The 18,520-nt window shown below is 38.6% G+C and overlaps 1 protein-coding gene across 2 annotated transcripts in view; it reads left to right on the forward strand.

Moving 5' to 3' along the window:
* PKIB (cAMP-dependent protein kinase inhibitor beta) overlaps window positions 1-18,520 on the forward strand; it is a 152,102-nt gene that overhangs the window by 45,052 nt on the left and 88,530 nt on the right. The window contains exon 1 of one of the 2 annotated variants that reach the window (XM_043592233.1): window positions 2,226-2,330. The exons of the other annotated variant lie outside the window; for it this stretch is intronic. The gene's annotated coding sequence lies outside the window, so the exon portion shown is untranslated. Of the gene's footprint in view, window positions 1-2,225; window positions 2,331-18,520 lie in introns of those variants that run through there. 2 annotated transcript variants of the gene reach the window in all.

Here is an 18,520-nt window from a genome sequence, read left to right on the forward strand (position 1 = left end):
GTCCTTCACCTGCTCTCTTAGTAATGGTAGCCAAGTTTTCTCCTAGTTTTTCCATCAGACCACTTGGTAAAGCCCCACAGTTGATTAAACTTTCTGCATTAAGAATCATACATTTTACAAAAATTCACACAACCGTGTGCAACTACTACCACCACCAGTTCCTGGACTCAAAAGTACTTCTTTGGATTTATGGTCAGGTTCTCTCTACCATTCTTAGCAACAGTTACTGCAAACCTTTAGGCTGTTTACCTGATGGCATCATCTCCCTTACTTTCCTATAGAAGTGACAGACTATCAAAATCTTCAATCTATTCTAAGTAGACAAAAGCATTCTACAGTGGTTTCTTAAGTCATTATTTTGTCTTAATTGAAGGAAGTGAAATTACATTTTTTCATTAAAAAACTGCTTTTAAGCACTTGTTTTGTGCTACTCTAGCCACTGAAGATAGAGTGTTCATGGACATACATTCAAGTGATTCTGATTATTTCAAATATGTAATTTAAAAGTATATCAGTAAAGACTAATGATATTATCAAATTTAACCCAAAATACAAGGCTAACAAAACAAATTTTGTGAGTACAAGGTATATAGTTGCAGAATCATAAAAATCCGATCATCATAGTATGACTCAAATATTTAAACACTTTAGTATCATTCTCTATTATAGGCTATCTCAAATGAATAGGACTCAGAATAATTTGCCTTAATAATAATATTTATAATATATTTGGTATACAAATATTTTTGATAATGTCAATAAGTTTTGAAGTTACACTAAAAATAACCATCTCAATTCCTTTAATTAATGTTTGAACAACCACACAAGTAACTATGTTCTTAGAAGATAAAACATACAGGATCGACATTTAGAAAAATCATAAGATTTATTAACAGATCTTAAGTTTAGAAAAGTTGATCAACCTTAAAGGCAGAAAAACCTAAGTTCAAAAACTGATTTGCAGTCTTAGCTATTTCACTTTTTTCAAACCTTGTCTAACCTCGCTGGACCTCGGTTTGCTAAATGAAAATAGTGATGATTATTACTACATTGTGGGGGTAAGAATATTAAGTAACTTAAAGGGCCTGATTGTAGCACCATTAGTTGGTATTTTAAATCAAATATTTGACTGATTATAATTTTGTATCTCACATAGCCTTTGCCTAAAAAGGGAATTTAGAAGTAGTTATTAGTGAAGCAGGTATCATAGGCCTTGCTTAGGGAGCCAGAGCAGAATGCCAATGCGAATATTGGTATTAAGATTTTAAGCACTAAAAACGACTTTCAGGAAAACAGAGGCGATCTCAGGACTTTAATGAGGACAAACCAGAGAATCGTATCTTAATTTTTTCAGCACTATTGTCATCCATTTAATATGGCTTTCTTTAAAAAAAAATTTTTTTTAATGTTTTATTTTATTTTTGAGACAGAGACAGAGCATGAGCGGGGGAGGGTTAGAGAGAGAGGGAGACACAGAATCCGAAGCAGGCTCCAGGTAACATGGCTTTCAAAGGACACAATGAAACCCTAATAAGGACCTAATTTTCCTTGTGAGAACCTGAAAACGAAACTGGATATGGCATTGTTATCTATTTTTCTTTGCCTAAAAGTTGTTGGCATTGCATGTTCCTTCCCAATCTGTTAAAATAATCTGCTAATAAACACGAAGACCCAGATTCTGGGTGCAGATAAGAAAACTATGCACATTCCTACCTTCTCCAAACAGTCACGAGTAGATCAAAACGCAACCTTAGGACTCTTGGAGAATACATCCCCCCGGGCGCACACGTTGGGTCGAACCGACAAGTTGTAGCGTCTGGGAACTGGGAGAGTGGCGAAATTCCTGCACTCACATCAAGCGAATTCTTAACACAACCTGAGCAATCACCCAGGAGGACAGAGTGGCAGGAGGGTAGAACAGAGGTTCTGTGATCACTGACGAGTTTTGTTAACACGCTTGCAGGAGAGTCCTGCGCGGGGCGCCAACAGGGAAGAGCCACTGTCGCTCTTCCCCGCGAGCCTCACGGCGCCCAGAGCTCCACTGCACGCGGATACCGAGGAGGGTGTGTGCGTGGCGGGGAGGCGGGGGGGGGGGGGGAGCGCTCTGCGCCGGGGGCGGGTCCAGCCTGTCGCTCCCTCCGCCCCCCGAGTCACTGCCACCTTCTGGCTGCGCCCCAGCCCAGCAGCTCAGAGGCGTCCGCATCGCAGTGGACGGGAAAGGCGGCAGGGAGCTGGAGCCCGCGTCGCAGCTCTCGGCCACAGGGAGGCTGGGCGAACCCGCGCGCGAGGACACCTGGCCCAGGCTCAGCGCGGAGCTCTGCGCGCGGCTGGTACGTACCAGGTGGAGGGATAGCGGGCGTGAGCGTGGCTGGTGCGAAGGAGGGAGGGAAAGGACTTGGGGAGTCGGGGGAGACTGAGTGAGGGAAGATGTGGTAAGTGCAACTTTCCCATTTTCCGCTCAGTCTGCACAGGCACGGGGGAATTCAAAGCAGGTGCCCGGTGTGCTAGAGCGGCCACATCATTAGTATGCAAACTGAGGTACTGTCTGGGTGCAAGGGGGAGCTTAGGTCAACAGGCATAACCTGGGAGGTTTGGTTACGTGTTTTTTGCCGAGTCTGCCCTGAAGGTGGACATTAGTGACCTCCTGTCCTGAGTTGTTGAGCCCTTAGCCTCTCTCGCCGGCAATGCCACGTCGTTTTCCTTGGGCTGCGCGTTCCCAGCCCCAGGCAGCTGCTGGCGGCCACCGGAAAAGCAGAGAGACGCGAGTTCTAACCCGCTCTGCCAGCGTCAGGCTCTGTGGCTTTAGCCAACTCACCTCATCTCACCTCACTAGTCTCCGTTCATTCTTTGACAAAATACGGGACTGATTAGACCGGATGATCCGGAGGTTTCCCCGAGCCTAGGACTCCTGCCCGGGAGTTCGCAGGGGCTTAGGAGATGGAGGGCGTGGGTCCTGCTTGCTGCTGCTGTAATCCCTTGGGGAAGCACCTGAAAGTGTCTTCTGGGGGAGATGGCCCGTCTGCCTCTGCTGGCTCCCTGCAGAATAAGGCTGAGACTGACCCTCCAGTCCCATCTTCGTAGAATTCATCCCAGGGAGCGCAACTGAACTCGGTTCCTTTGGAAAACGTTTAGCATGAGCGGGGTAAAAGGGAAACACACTTAACCCTCCAGCCCCCACCTCACTCCACACTACCCCCTCCAAAAAAAAAAAAAAAAAAACAAAAAACCAAAAAAAACCCCTCAGTTATTACTAGTCGGAGTCTGTGCAGGACAGAAAGTAGAAATCTGAGCCCGGAGACCACTTAAATATCCACTTAGAAAAAAATCAAAAAGTAAAAACACAACGGTTTGTATACTGAAAAAGAATTGGGTAAGAATTACTGTGAGCATTACATCTTTCTTTATGTACATGTAGATTCAAAATCTGTCTCTCCACTTTGTCTCTTCACAAGATGCTTTTCTTCATATCGGCGTTTCTACACATTAAAAAAAAATCCTTCTGAGATTTAATATTCAGAAAGCTTAGAATTTGGGTTGTTAAAATGAGATCTGATGGCCATAAAGCTCACAGAAAGTCCTGTAACGGGGTAGATTGTGGATCGAGGTTGGTTACGCCAACATTTTGAAAACCTTTTTTGTTTCCTACTGATATGATCCATACTAGAATGCCCCTCTGTAGATACTACTCAAAAGCGTTCATTTTCGGGGCGCCTGGGTGGCGCAGTCGGTTAAGCGTCCGACTTTAGCCAGGTCACGATCTCGCGGTCCGTGAGTTCGAGCCCCACGTCAGGCTCTGGGCTGATGGCTCAGAGCCTGGAGCCTGTTTCGGATTCTGTGTCTCCCTCTCTCTCTGCCCCTCCCCCGTTCATGCTCTGTCTCTCTCTGTCCCAAAAATAAATAAACGTTGAAAAAAAACCCAAAAAAACAAAAACAAAAAAAAAAAAAACACAAAAGCGTTCATTTTCTAAAAAGACGCTTCAGAAGATAAAATGATTCCATTTTGAAGCAAAGTATGATTTTTTGGGGGGGGAGTCTTAAGTAATTGACTTTAGTCTTTGCCACATCTTTCTACAACAAAATATCCAAGGCTAATGGAATACTTACGCAGGAAATTTAAAAATGTGTCACATACCATTTGTGTTAGACAATTTTTCTCCTCTTTAGTCAATTTTAAACTAGAAATTTAGATTTTTAGAAATTTACCCCTTTCAGTGATTTTTAAGGAAAATTTACCAAGTTGTAAAAACATTATCATAACTCAGTTTTTATAACACTTTCATCACCCCCAAAAGATTCCTCATGTCCATTTATGGTTAGTCTCTGTTCTCACTCCCAACCACTAATCTCTTTAGAGTTTCTATAGATTTGTCTTTTCTGGACATTTCTTATAAGTGGAATCATCCAATATGTGGTCTTTTGTTTATGGCTTCTTTTACGTAGCATAATGTTTTTGAGATTCATCTATGTTGTAGCATGTATCAGTATTTCATTTCTTTTTTTCCATTGTATGGATATACCACATTCTGTCTCTCTTCATTAGTGAATGGACATTTGTGTTGTTTTCAGTTTGAGGCTATTATGAATCATGATGCTAAGGACATTTTCATGCAAGTCTTAGTAGGTACATATGTTTTCATTTCTCATAGGTAGATATTCATCAGTGGAATTGCTGAGTTGTATGATAAACTTATGTCTAACTTTTAAAGAGCATTATAGAGTGATTTTTAGGTAGAAGTTTTATATTTACAAAAAGTCGAAAATTCTGGAGACATAAATGTTTCTTACTGGATCATATATGATTTGATACATATATGTAGAGAGAAGGTTGGGAGAGGAAATACTTTTCTTTCTTTCGAATTTAGAGCTCAGATAATTTTGAAAAAAAGTAGTATTTCTCAGGAATAAAATATTTTTAAAAACAATTTTTTTTACAACAGTTTTAGATTCAAAGTAAAATTGAAAGGAAAGTACAGAGATTTCCCATATAATCAGTGCCTTCACACATGTATAGCCTCCCCCATTATCAAAATCGTGCACAGGACTGGTGCATTTATTACAGTGGATAAACCTACACTGACATATTGTAATCATTCAAACTCCATAGTTAACCTAGGATTCACTCTTTTACATTCTATGCACATTGTTTGGGCAAATGTGTAATGACAGGCATCCATTATTGTAATATCATGCAGAGTATTTTCGTTGCCCTAAAAATCCTCTGTTTTCTGCCTATTCATACCTCTCCCCAATTTCTTTTTTTAATGCTTAATGAGAGTAAATCAGGCTTAATGAAGACTGAATTTCCTTCTATGTCCATTGAAAATGAGAAAGAAAGCAATTTGAAAATTGTGTTTCAAAATGTTGATGAGACTCAGACCTTAATGGGCTGATAGTAAATTCAGTGGTTTTCCATTCCTTCAATACAAGATTTTAATTGAGTTAAAAAATAATTTTTCTGAATATAAAAACCCTAAAATCCTATGATAAAATAAGCTTCCTTAACCATGATGCCACATAATTCTTTTAAATAATAATTAAACATACTCTATTCTTAGATGTGGAGATCTAAGGCTTATGATTGCATATTTATGATGTGTATAAAAATCACATATTGAGAATAAATCTAGAGCTCCTGTATTCATATTTTAAAACTTCTGCCATTAGTACAGTGCTTTTCTGAATCTTGTTGGTCTCAGAAATTTTTATGTTAATATGCTGTATGTACTTTTTATGTTATGATCAGTTGGTGACATTACATAAAAAGAACTCCAGGTTAAGAATCTGAACATACCAAAAGTGGTTATGTTGTTGTTGTTGCTGTTGTTTTATTGGATATACAACTGATTTTGAGAACTCAAATAGTCTACTCTTCACTCAAGTGAGATATACTCTTTATTCCAGTTCTCAATGGCAAGACCAGTTTTATGCCCGGGTACGGTGCAGGCTGTGGGCTTTATAAATCAGAGTGGATTTGTGTCCTCCAGACACTTCTACTTCTAAAATATGATGGTGTCCAAGAGTTGGGTATTTAGTTGCAAAAGAAGTTCAGAGTTGTCTAAGAATAAAATAATTTGGATTCGTTATACTGTATTCCTGAACAGGAAGAGGTAATCTCACCTGGAATCCTGGATCAGTTAGAATGAGATTTCTCAGACTGGAAAGAGGGTCAAGGAAAATGAAGGCACTTTGAGATTACATAGTCTGGGGCCAGGATGGCTCGAACTTGTTTGCAGCATTTATAGGCAAAATAAATGGAGCTAAATTTTTTCTTCTATTTCTTAAATTCTCCCTTCCCATAGTCTCTACTTCCTTAAGCTCTAAAATCTACTATGTTGATGAAAAAGAATCCCCACTTGGAAATATGGAAATCACCATGGTTAACTCTAAGACTTTCACTTTTGAGGTGGAATAAAGGAGGAAACTGATATCCAGTGTGATAGTTTTAGGAATAAAACCATGGAAGACAGGGAAGAGTTAAGCAGTCTTCCCAAGCATGCGTCTACTTAAATTACTATAAAAGTCTTTATTTCTAATCTTTATGGGCTGGGCTAATATGTCTCAGAAGAAAACACTATTTTTAAAAATCTGTGTATGCGTGTGTGCACGTGTGCATGCACATGCATGCACATAACTAAGGATGGCTTATAACTCATGTAATTACATTAGTTTATTATGCTTGTTTATTTAAAAAATGAGAATAAGTACTTCTCTTGTGGAGTCTCTGGAGCCAAGGAATACTATTAAATTTCAAAACACTGAAATAAGCCCCTCTTGTCTGTCTTTCCCAAAGAGGCCTTGAAATCTAATAAAAAGCTAGATTGTAGATATGATAGATTTTCCACATGCTAAAGGTTTATAAAGAATCCACCAAGCCAAAAGAAGATGTTATAGAGTCCAGAGCTTCCACAGAAACTACTCTTTCTTTTAGTTCCCACGTCCCTGAAGAAGGAGAGCTATCATGATTGTGTGCATTGCAGTAAAGAAGCAGTAACAAAAAATAAAAAGCAGCTCTACATCTTTCTAATATGCCATGAAATTGTATGTATGTATTTATATATACTCTTGTAACTCTGACAAGTTTGGATTTGAGGGAGGTTGGACACCTAGTGTAGTAGCCCCAGAAAGAGATGTTAAAGAGTAAATTGGGGATTAGGGATGACGAATTAGAGATGAACAAGAGTATTTGAAGTCTAGAAATATTAGAAGCTGAAGATGATCAGGTTTGACAAGTGGGATATGAAGTTAGAAAGAGGTGGGAGTAAAGAGTGCTTCTCAGAGTCTTGGCTTGAGGTTTGAGGCAATATAAGAATGAGGGCAAATTTGGCAGATTTACTGGGTTGGATAATGTCTCCTCAAAATTCATGTACTTCTTGGATTTTCAGAATGTGACCTTATTTAGAAAGTGGGTAATTGCAGTTGTAATTGGTTAATATGGACTAGGGTGGTCCCCTAACCCAATACAATTACTATCCTTATAAGAAAAAAAAAAAAAAAAAGACACAGAGACACGGAGGAAGACAAACATAGAGGCAGAGACTGGAGTTATGCAGATGCAAGGAATTCCAAGATTTGCCAGCAACCACCAGAAGCTAGGAGAGATCTATGGAACAGATTCTCTTTCTGAATCCCCAAGAAAGAACCAACCCTACTGACACCTTGACTTTGGATTGCTGACCTCCCAAACTGTGTGGGAGTAAATTCATATTGTTTTAAGGCACTTGGTTTGTGGCAATTTGTTGTGGCAGCCCTAGGAAACTAATATAGTGGGTATGGGGGAAGATGATGAGTAAAAGAGGAATCAAAGTTGAAGATATCCAAGAGGCTGTTTTTTAACAAGCTTAGGATGCATACAGGAAGTTAACTATAATGATGAGACTTCTATGGCAAGCACGTAGAATGAGAAGGGAAGTGGGATAAAATGGAAGTCTAGAAGGTGAATTCTCCTGAGAGCCCAAAAAAGAGAAGCTGGAAAGGGCATTGTCATAGCAACAAGGGTATGTAGCGCGTCAAAATGTGTGGTGTGATCAATAGGTCATAGTCATGAGATGACTTTGTAGGAAAAGGGCTGAAAGGATTTTTTATTTGACAAGTAGCCTACCAGTCAGAGTAATAGTTTTATGATTGGGAGGTGGAGGCCAGATTTTATTGGGTGAAAAATGGAAAATAAGGGAATGGGATCAGCCAGTGTTGAGTGCCCATCCTATGACTGTAACCAGAAAATGGGAGAAAAAGGTGGGTGGGTAGTGAGAGTCAGGACATAGGGTCAAATTAATTTTTAGTTACTGTTTCAAGGAGAGGTCTTGATTCTCTCTTTTGATGCCATGAAGAAGTGATTAGCGTGGGAGAGGCCAAAGGCATAGAAAAGGTAGTTTATGGAGCTGATTTCCAAAGGAGGAAATGGGATTAGGGCAAATGTAGAGAACTTCAACGTATAATGTATTTTTCAATATGTAACAGAGGCTTAAAATTTTTCGAAGGGACCATGTTAATTTTTTCTTCACGTGGAAATGAGCATACATGTTAAACGAATGGAAACTTAACTATTTACTGAACAACATACCAGGCCCAGACTAGGTGCTTTCACATATTACATTTATTCTCCAATCTGTGGAGTTGGTCTTATGGCTCTATTTTCTAAATAAGTAGGTGAAGAGAATATCTTTTCAAAGTCATTTAATAGAAAGTAGCAGATTTGAGATCAAATGCTGGGTTTGACTGGGGCTTAAATTCACAGCTTACCATTCTAACTCGAAATACTCAGCTCATTCACTCATATTGGACATTCTTTTTTTTTTTAAACATTTATTTATTCATTAATATATTTATTCATTTTTCATCCTTTTAAATTAGCCACCTGTTAGCTTTTTAATGTTGTTGTTGTTTTGTTTTGTCTTATTTATTTATTTGTGTTGTTGTTGTTTTGATCTAAGCTCTATACCCAATGTGAGACTTGAACTCCTGACCCTGAGTTCAAGAGTCACATGCTCCACTGACCGAGCCAGCCAGGTGCCCCTCGAATTGGACATTCTGAACAGTCGCTGCTGAGCATGACACATGCCCTGTGCTCAGTATTAGTTGTAAAGATGGTTACAAAAAAAGCAATGTGTTCACTTGGGCAATGCACCCACTGTATCCTGAAATAGTCCAAGTCATATACCCACTGAACTAGGTTTGGTTTAAACCAGGTCATTTCGGGTTTTCCATTAATTTGTACCACTTGGATTTGACAGTGCAGAAATGGGACCAGTCTACAACATGGGGGGTATAATTTTTATTTGTTTGCCTCAAGGAGGAGTGGGAGCAGGTTGTCAGGGGATGTGAGACATATTTTCCTCACAGGGTAGATCTGGGTCAGTTCCCTGAGATGTCTGTGGAATTTTGCCAAAAAGTATTAAGCTTCAAGTAAAATCCAGCATAAGTTGTTCCAACTCTGAGGAGTCCATGTTTTGGGTTCTAGTTTGGGGAGAAACAAAGCACTTTTTTTTTAATTTTTTTTTTTTTAATGTTTATTTATTTTTGAGACAGGGAGAGACAGAGCATGAATGAGGGAGGGTCAGAGAGAGAGGGAGACACAGAATCTGAAGCAGGCTCCAGCCTCTGAGCTGTCAGCACAGAGCCCGACGCGGGGCTCGAACTCACGGACCTGTGAGATCATGACCTGAGCCGAAGTCGGCTGCTTAACCGACTGAGCCAACCAGGCGCCCCGAAACAAAGCACTTTTTTACTCATAGATGTTTATTTTTACCAACACTTTAAATAAAGTATCTTAATTTATCCTAATTTGTTGAAAACTTTTTATATTATTTATCAATAATTATTATTGGTCTTAATAGTCAAAGGGTTCACTTCTTTACTTTGTTGTTTTATCTCAGTATGAGCCACTTGAAATATGGATTTTATTAATGAAATAAGGATTTTGTATAATAACAATAATTTAGGCTTTATCTGAAAATATCTCAAATTGTCTTACAGAAATATTGTTAAAGGTTTACTTTGTCAACTTCTTTCAGGTATTTTTATCATAAAGCCATCACACAAGAACATTTAAAGATTTTTTAATATTAGTTTTAATATTCAATACTGAGTATCTTCCAATTTTTGTATGTTTGTAGGGTTATATTTTTATATTGATGTAATGATGTTATACAGTTTGTATACTATTGCAAATTTTTAAAAAACCAGCATTTTTCCTTCATATGTAAAGTAACCCGTAAGACAGTTTTTGGTTAGATAAACTTTCAAATCTCAAGGGTATGAAACAGATAATTTTCCATTTTACCAAAAGAGTACATTCTAATTTTGCTGCACCCTGTGGTAATCATTGATTTGAGAAATGAGAAAGCAAAAGAAAAACATACCCAATCCATTAAAATACATTGCTTTAAATATTAGCAACGTTCAAATGTAGAATTCAGTTTTTTCAAGAACCATATGTGCTTGCTATTGTAAATTCTTCACCAAGAATCACAGATTCTTACTCAATCTTATCTTTTTTGTCAACTCTGCCTTGTTACACTGTCATGAGTTATTCTATATTTTCTTTCCAGAGCCCGTAATATTTGCCACTTAAAATACCACTAAGTTTTAACTTTAAAATTTTTGAAGTGTTTCTGAGATAATTTACATTGCAGTGAAAAATCAAGAAGTTTCAGAATTATATTAAGAAGAAAATAGGCTCTACCTATATTTCCACCATTAATTATAAAATCCTTTGCATATGTGGAACTTTAAAAAAACAAAATTGAGGGTTGCCTGGGTGGCTCAGTTGGTTAATTATCTGACTCTTGATTTCGGCTCAGGTCACAATCCCAGGGTTGTGGGATGGAGCCCTGAAAGCCCTGAGTCAGGCTCTGTGCTGAGCACAGAGCCTGCTTAAGATTCTCTGTCTCTGTCTCTGTCTCTCTTTCTCTCTCTCTCTCTCCTTTTCCCCTGTTTGTGCTCTCTCTCTCTCTCCCTGTCAAATAAAATTAAAAAAAAATTAAAAAAGAATTTTAGGGACTGGGTAGAAAGATACATTGGAGCTGTAGTGAAGAATTTTAATTTTTTTAAATGTTTATTTTTGAGAGGGAGAGAGACAGAGACAGATACAGCATGAGCAGAAGAGGGGCAGAGAGAGAGGGAGACACAGAATCTGAAGCAGGCTCCAGGCTCTGAGCTGTCAGCACAGAGCCCGACTCGGGGCTCCACCCCACAGGCCGAGAGAGCATGACCTGAGCAGAAGTTGTATGCTTAACTGACTGAGGCACCCAGGCGTCCCTGTGGTGAAGAATTTTATATGCTGGCATGAAAACTTTGGACTTAAATTTGTAGCTAATTTGCATTCTTGAAAGTTTTTGAGTAGGGAGTCATATAATCAGTGTGGTACTCTATGAGTCAAAAATTATTTTGACAGGTTGTTTAGATGAGGATAAATATAAGAGTGGCATGCATTTTTAAAAGAAACCAGACAGTGAAAAAATGGTTATTTGTAGAATTGGTTTAAAAATTTTTGGTTTATGGCAATTCAATATGAATTGGTATTGTGAAGTGCTTGTCAAACAAAAGTAGTGTATTTTTAAGTTGTATCAATAGCAGTGTCTTATCCAGAATGGAGGAAATGATGGTCCTACTCTGTTATGCTGTGGTCAAATTGTTCTCCCTCTTTTCCACCAAAAAATTCCCAGAAATCTAGGGTATAACTTAAGTGCTCCATAGAAAAGTGCAAAGTTTCAATGAAATTTTATATTCATCTTACAAGTAAGTATAAATTTTGCATTCTACTTCTTTTTAACAATTTTTTAAAAAGTTTATTTATTTATTTTGAGAGAGCACATGCATGAGTGGTGGCGGGGCAGAGAGAAGGAGACAGGATACAAAGCCCACTCAGCACTGTCTGTGCAGAGCCCCATGCAGGGCTTGAACTCACAATGGTGAGATGATGACTGGAGCTGAAGTCCAACACTTAACCAACTGAGCCACCCAGGTGCCCCTGCATTCTAATTTATAACGTGTTTCTTTTTTTTTTTTTTAATTTTTTTTAATGTTTATTTCTGAGACAGAGAGAGACAGAGCATGAGTGGGGCAGGGGCAGAGAAAGAGAGGGAGACACAGAATCCAAAGCAGGCTCCAGGCTCTGAGCTGTCAGCACAGAGCCTGACGCGGGGCTTGAACTCACAAACCGTGAGATCATGACCTGAGCCAAAGCCAGTCGTTCAACCGACTGAGCCACCCAGGTGCCCCTCTTTTGTTTTAATTAATATAAATATTCTGTAATATATATACTATCAAGTAAGACTGCTTTGATATTCAAAATTTATCACGTGGTTGTGAGTACCTTCTGGCACACAGTCTAATACTTCCAAGGATACAGGTTTCCTACCTGAGGAAGCACACAGCCTTAGCTGTATATGGGACCCACAGGCTCTTAATAGACTAAGAATTCTCTCTGAGTTTAACAGATAGGCGCACAATTCAGATTTCCATTGATTAGAGTTTGTATTGGATGGATTAACCTAGATAGTCATATTACTGCTAATATCAAAGTATTTGGTAATATGTTTACATAAACATATATGTGCACTTATTATAAAAAAATCATTTGGGGCGCCTGGGTGGCGCAGTCGGTTAAGCGTCCGACTTCAGCCAGGTCACGATCTCGCGGTCCGTGAGTTCGAGCCCCGCGTCAGGCTCTGGGCTGATGGCTCAGAGCCTGGAGCCTGTTTCCGATTCTGTGTCTCCCTCTCTCTCTGCCCCTCCCCCGTTCATGCTCTGTCTCTCTCTGTCCCAAAAATAAATAAACGTTGAAAAAAAAATTAAAAAAAAAAATCATAAAAGTATTGTTATATTAAAAAATGGAGGCCTGTATTTGTAGCTCCTGAGGTGGTGAGGCAAGGTTGAACAGCTTTGAGATATTACACTTTGTTGCAACATTTGTGGGCTTTTGTGTTTTGTTTGGTCATGTTCCTATTTCTTAAATTAGTATTTTGAGGGAGACAGATGTTGAATAAATAAAATTTTGCAAATTATTATTTAGGAAACTTTAAAATTAAAATGTTTTCTTGCTTTATTGGTGTTTAGTTATTTAGTTTCTTTTATACTCTCTTCTCTATTTTACTTACACCAAGATTCAAAAACTTTTTTTTAATGTTTATTTATTTATTTTTGACAGAGAGAGAGTGAGAGAGCAAGTGAGTGAGAGAGAGCGCACAAGCAGGGGAGGGGCAGAGAGAGAGAGAGAAACACAGAATCTGAAACAGGTTCCAAGCTCTGACCTGTTAGCACAGAGCCCAACATGGGGTTCGAACCCACAAACTGTGAGATCATGACCTGAGCCAAGGTTGGACGCTTAACCATCTGAGCCACCTAGGTGCCCCCAAAAGCTCTTCTAAGAGTTGCTAAACTGAAAGGGAACGTATCTTCCCTATTACCAGCTCCAGACTAGCTTTTAGTGATTTGGTTACCAGACCATGTAGCTCCCTTGAGTTTGATGTTATTATAGTTATAACAAAAGGGGTGCAGGCAATGTGTTTATTTTAGCCATAATACTGGATGGGTTGTATCACGGCAGAGCTATCTACTTATTTGCTCAGAATGATTCATCATAGTTTACAGAGAGAGCAGCCCCAAATTCAGGAGATTAGTTTTCATTTTATTTTTTAGTAAATTGCTTTACTACCCATCCCTGCTTAATTAAGAGGTTAAAAATGCCTTATCCACATGTATTTTACAATTTTGTCTAGGCACATTATTTTGTAATCATTATTAAATATAGTATAAACACCTCCTTAATGCTAAGGAATATGCCAGGCACCGAGGAAACCAGGTTGAACAGAATAAGGTTCTAGCCCTTGAACAACATGGGGTTAATGTTGAGTAGGTAAATAATCGTAAAACTAGGTGACTAATGCCATCACAGTAGTATGAATCAGTTGTGGAGATGCTCAGAGGTAGTTATATGTAGTTCTAAAATCAGGGACAGTTTCTCAGAGGAGGTGATGTTATTGCTAAATCTTGACAGATAACCAATAGTTTGCCAGGCAAAGGGGAATGTGTCCTAGGAAGAGGAAAGAGACCTAAAGTGTGTAGTGTGTTTAGGGAACTATAATTAAATCACATAGTGGACCCAGCAGGTGTGGCTGGAAGTTTGATGGGAAGTAGATTCAGAAGTGCCTTCCATGCCATGCTAAATAGCTTGGACTTGACTGGTGGTTTTAAAGTAGTGGAGTAGCAGAATCTTATTTGTACTATGGTATACTGGCTGCAAGCCCATGTTTCCCAAGGCACCTGCCTCTTCCTGCACAACAGAGAGGTAAGGGACAGTGAGGAAGATAGGGGCAAGGCTGTACTCATGTTCTGATGTGTGAGCAAGTTTTTAGATTGGTTGATTGAGTCGTTGCCTTTGTCCTAAGAGGTAGGTCGGATATAAATGGAAAAATATGACTAATTTAGATTTGTTGAATATAGAACTGATACATTGAAACTGAGTATGTAAATGTAGGTTTAACTATTGACAAGAATTGAAGGTCTTTCCTTGACATTGCTATACTTAAATAGAGTTATGTGTTAAAACATTTCAGGAATAGGCTTATAAAGTTCTTATATTTTCCCCATTTTTTTGGTCTGTTAACAGGCACTATCTAAATAGCAAAGTTCTTTGAAATTATGAAAGCTTTGAAAGTCACATTTTAAATCTGATTGAAAAAAGAATGACCTCCTTTATGTGTGTGTGCTTTTTAAAATAGACTTTTTTGGCCACAGATTCTGGCTCTGATGCATTAGTTTTCTGTCTGCTTCTCTAAAGATCCAAGGATAGAGTTTAAATTAAGGATACATTCAAGAGTACCCTTCAGGGTAGGACCTAGCTCTGCACTGATTTCTATTTAGTGACAGTTGGAGAGCATTCTGAGAAATGTGTATAGATTATGTGATTAGTCACTTAGGGCCCCTGGCCTCCTGTTAACCTGGCCCTCTTGAGAAGCAGTGCACTGGGAGCAGCTGGGGTTGGTTGGGGGGGACTCAGTGCTGTTGCCTAGCAGTCCCAGAGGAGCAGTCATTAGGGGTTGTTGCCGAGCAACCAAGGGGCCATGGTGGTGCATCATCCCCCATGAGGTGTTACGGTAGTGGGCCTGCCCCCTTGGATGAAGCAGTACAGTTTGGCAGGAGGCCAAGCCTCCCTCAGAGGCACAAGGGTTGTTAGCAGTAAGTATTTGACCTTAGGATCAAAGATGATAACTTATGTTCTATGACCAGCAAGCAATTTATGGAATTATTGATGTAAATTTAATTAAACATGAACTGGGAGCAAGTCAGGTAGCTGTCGCAGCTAAAATTCTCATTCAACTACGTTCATTCCAGTTTCTTTCTCCTTCAGGCTTAGTTTGCAAGGTAAGGTTTCTGGGTAATGGAAAGTAATTTTTTCTTTATGCCTCATGGAATATGTAACTTTCCCTATTAACTTTATTTAGCCAAAACAAGTATGTACATTTGAGAAAAATCAGCAAGTTAATTCTGGTTTGGTCAAATCAGAAGATAATTTCACCAGGCCCACATCTTATTTTATTTTTAATATTTGACACAGTCCGTAAATGGCTCTTCAGGAGAGTCGATAAAATGTCAAGACTAATCAGCTTTTGTAAGAAGGCTGAATTTTGCTTTTAGGATTGAAAGTTGCCTGTGTTGAGCAATGGCTTCTCCTGAAGATCCAGGCGCACGTTTTAAAGGCCAAAATTGAGCTCTTTCAATATCTTGGAATAACACATAGTTGCATCAGAGGCTAAAGTGTGAAGCAGAGGAACGTGCAGCCGTCAGATTTGAGAAATAATTAACACTGACCAGCAAGAGAGAAGTGATAGGAACCTGATTTCCTTTCCTCCCACTTTGTTTTCATCTAGTATTTCTGGCCTTGGGCTTTAACTGTTTGCCTGCTGCTGTGAGTACAAAGGGAAAGCTTCTCTGTTGCATTAGGGTCTATATTCCTTGAGGGAACTATATTCTTTACAAAAACAAAAAAAAAACAAAAAAAAAAAACTTAAAAGCTTAAAAATTCCTCTCAAAAATTTCACACAGATTTTTGTTTTACACCCATGCATGCACACTCGCTAATATGTCTAAGCCATTCAGTTTAGAGGACTACTTGGATATATATATCAATAGTAATAGAAAATTTAAATGTTTTTCTAAGATGCCTTATTTATAGCTGCTTACCACTTAAGAGTGATCATGATGGGGCGCCTGGGTGGCGCAGTCGGTTAAGCGTCCGACTTCAGCCAGGTCACGATCTCGCGGTCCGTGAGTTCGAGCCCCGCGTCGGGCTCTGGGCTGATGGCTCTGGGCTGATGGCTCGGAGCCTGGAGCCTGTTTCCGATTCTGTGTCTCCCTCTCTCTCTGCCCCTCCCCCGTTCATGCTCTGTCTCTCTCTGTCCCAAAAATAAATAAAAACGTTAAAAAAAAAAAAAGAGTGATCATGATCATTTTGCTGTTTTTATCATATGCATCATTGGTAGGAGCATTCTACTTATTTTTGTTATATAAGAATATTAATAAATCTAGAGGCACCTGAGTGGCTGAGTCTGTTAAGCGTCTGACTTCAGCTCAGGTCATGATCTCACAGTCCATGGGTTTGAGCCCTGCATCGGGCTCTGTGCTGACAGCTCAGAGCCTGGAGCCTGCTTCAGATTCTGTGTCTCCCTCTCTCTGCCCCTCTCCTGCTTATACTGTCTCCCTCTGTCTCTGTTTCTCTCTCTCTCAAAAATAAGTAAACACAAAAAATTTTTTTTAATTAAAAAAAGAATATTAATAAATCTAAAACATTAAGCACAGTATGTACTGGGAATTTTTCTATATGACTTCAATTAAGTACATGTGTCATTTAACCCTCGCAACAACTGTATGTGATAGGTGCTATTATTAAGGATATTTTACATTTGGGGAAATCTAGGCCTGCCCAGAAAGATTAAGTAATGAGATCAAATGTACACAGTACAGATTTATAATCAGAAAGTATGTCTTTAGAATCTGTGCTCTCAGTCATTACAGAATTCTTTAAGTACCATATTATTTCATGAGGACAACCCAGTCAGTATTCACAACAGACTTGTTTTGGGTTTTAATGATATAATGCAAGAGAGTGCAAACTAAGTTTGCCTATTTTATTTTATTCTTTGGGCCTATACTCTATAGCAGGGGGCTTTTTAAATTATGCTTCTTTCCATCCACCTAAATTCTGTGAACATGAAAAATAAATTCAGCAGCAGTTAGCATTAAAGTTGTTTCTCTTTGGTATGAGATATGCAGGAATGGGAAGTGGTTAAAAGAAAAATGAGAGGAAATGAATAAGTGAATTATTTTTGAATCAATCCTCCAAAAAATTGGTATTTCCTAGAGCTTTGAAGCAAAACAATAACTATTGTTTAGTCATAAAAGAAAAATAATATAGGGAAAAAGTTATATATAGAAGCTAGGTCAGTAGTCTCAAGAATATTGTGAGGCATCATGATGCATAGTGGATTAATCATAGGCTTTAGAGTCAGATCTGAATTTGAATTCTGTCTCTGTGACGTATTAGGTATGTGACCTTAGGGAGGTATCTCACCATCTCTGAGCTTTGAAAAAAGTCTGCTATGTAGTAGATTAATTGTGATGATTAAATGGAGGAAAATGCTAAGTGTCTAGCAAGGCTCATGACACAGAACACGTGTTTATTAAATGTTAAAACCTCTTTGTCTCATTTCTGTCCCAGCAGCAGCAGCAACACCGACAGCAAAGTAAAAAGAGAATTATCCAGAGGACCTGACAGGTCAAGGGAATTTGACAGTGGAATTATGGGACCAAAGTTTGTCAATATTTTTAGGACAAAGTTGGTCAAGTTTGCCAAATTCCTATAATAAAGGCAGTTATACAATGCTGGCATTACATTTTTAATTAGAAAACTTGTTTTTACTTTGCCTATTACACATGTTTACGATATTGACTTGAATCTAAGAAGACAGCTGGCTGTTTAACTATTTGTATTAACTGCATGGGAAACATGAATATATCTGATTCTTTGTCATTTTCATCAGTTCCTCTTAATTCATTTTTCAGCTACTAAGATTTCATTCAAAAACTTTTTAATTAATAATTTCAGATAAAGTAGAAATGTGACATTTAGGTTGAATTTTGATTTTGGTCATTTATATGTATTTCTTATCAACTACTCTAGCTGTAACCTTCTGTCTCCTGAAACGGTCTGTGTTTCCTCCATGGTGTCTACCTTGTGGTAGACAACACTGTTTTCTGACTGACTGACTGACTGAATGAATGAAACAGGTTATTTACAATTTTATGTATGTGCAATAGCTACCAAAACTTTTGAAAATATAGTAGTTGTCAAGGATTTGGCTAGTTGGTTTAAAAACTGTCATAGAAATCAAGCATATATAGTAGGAAAAATAGGAGAGAATAGGTTGAGTTAACGAGAAAGAAACAAGAACACATAGAAGAATTTGAATAGAATAATGCTAATTTTACTGTGAAGACTTTTATAGATGAATACATGAGTTTT

The sequence above is a fragment of the Prionailurus bengalensis genome, chromosome B2 (genome assembly GCF_016509475.1).
Source record: "Prionailurus bengalensis isolate Pbe53 chromosome B2, Fcat_Pben_1.1_paternal_pri, whole genome shotgun sequence".
NCBI lineage: Eukaryota > Metazoa > Chordata > Mammalia > Carnivora > Felidae > Prionailurus > Prionailurus bengalensis.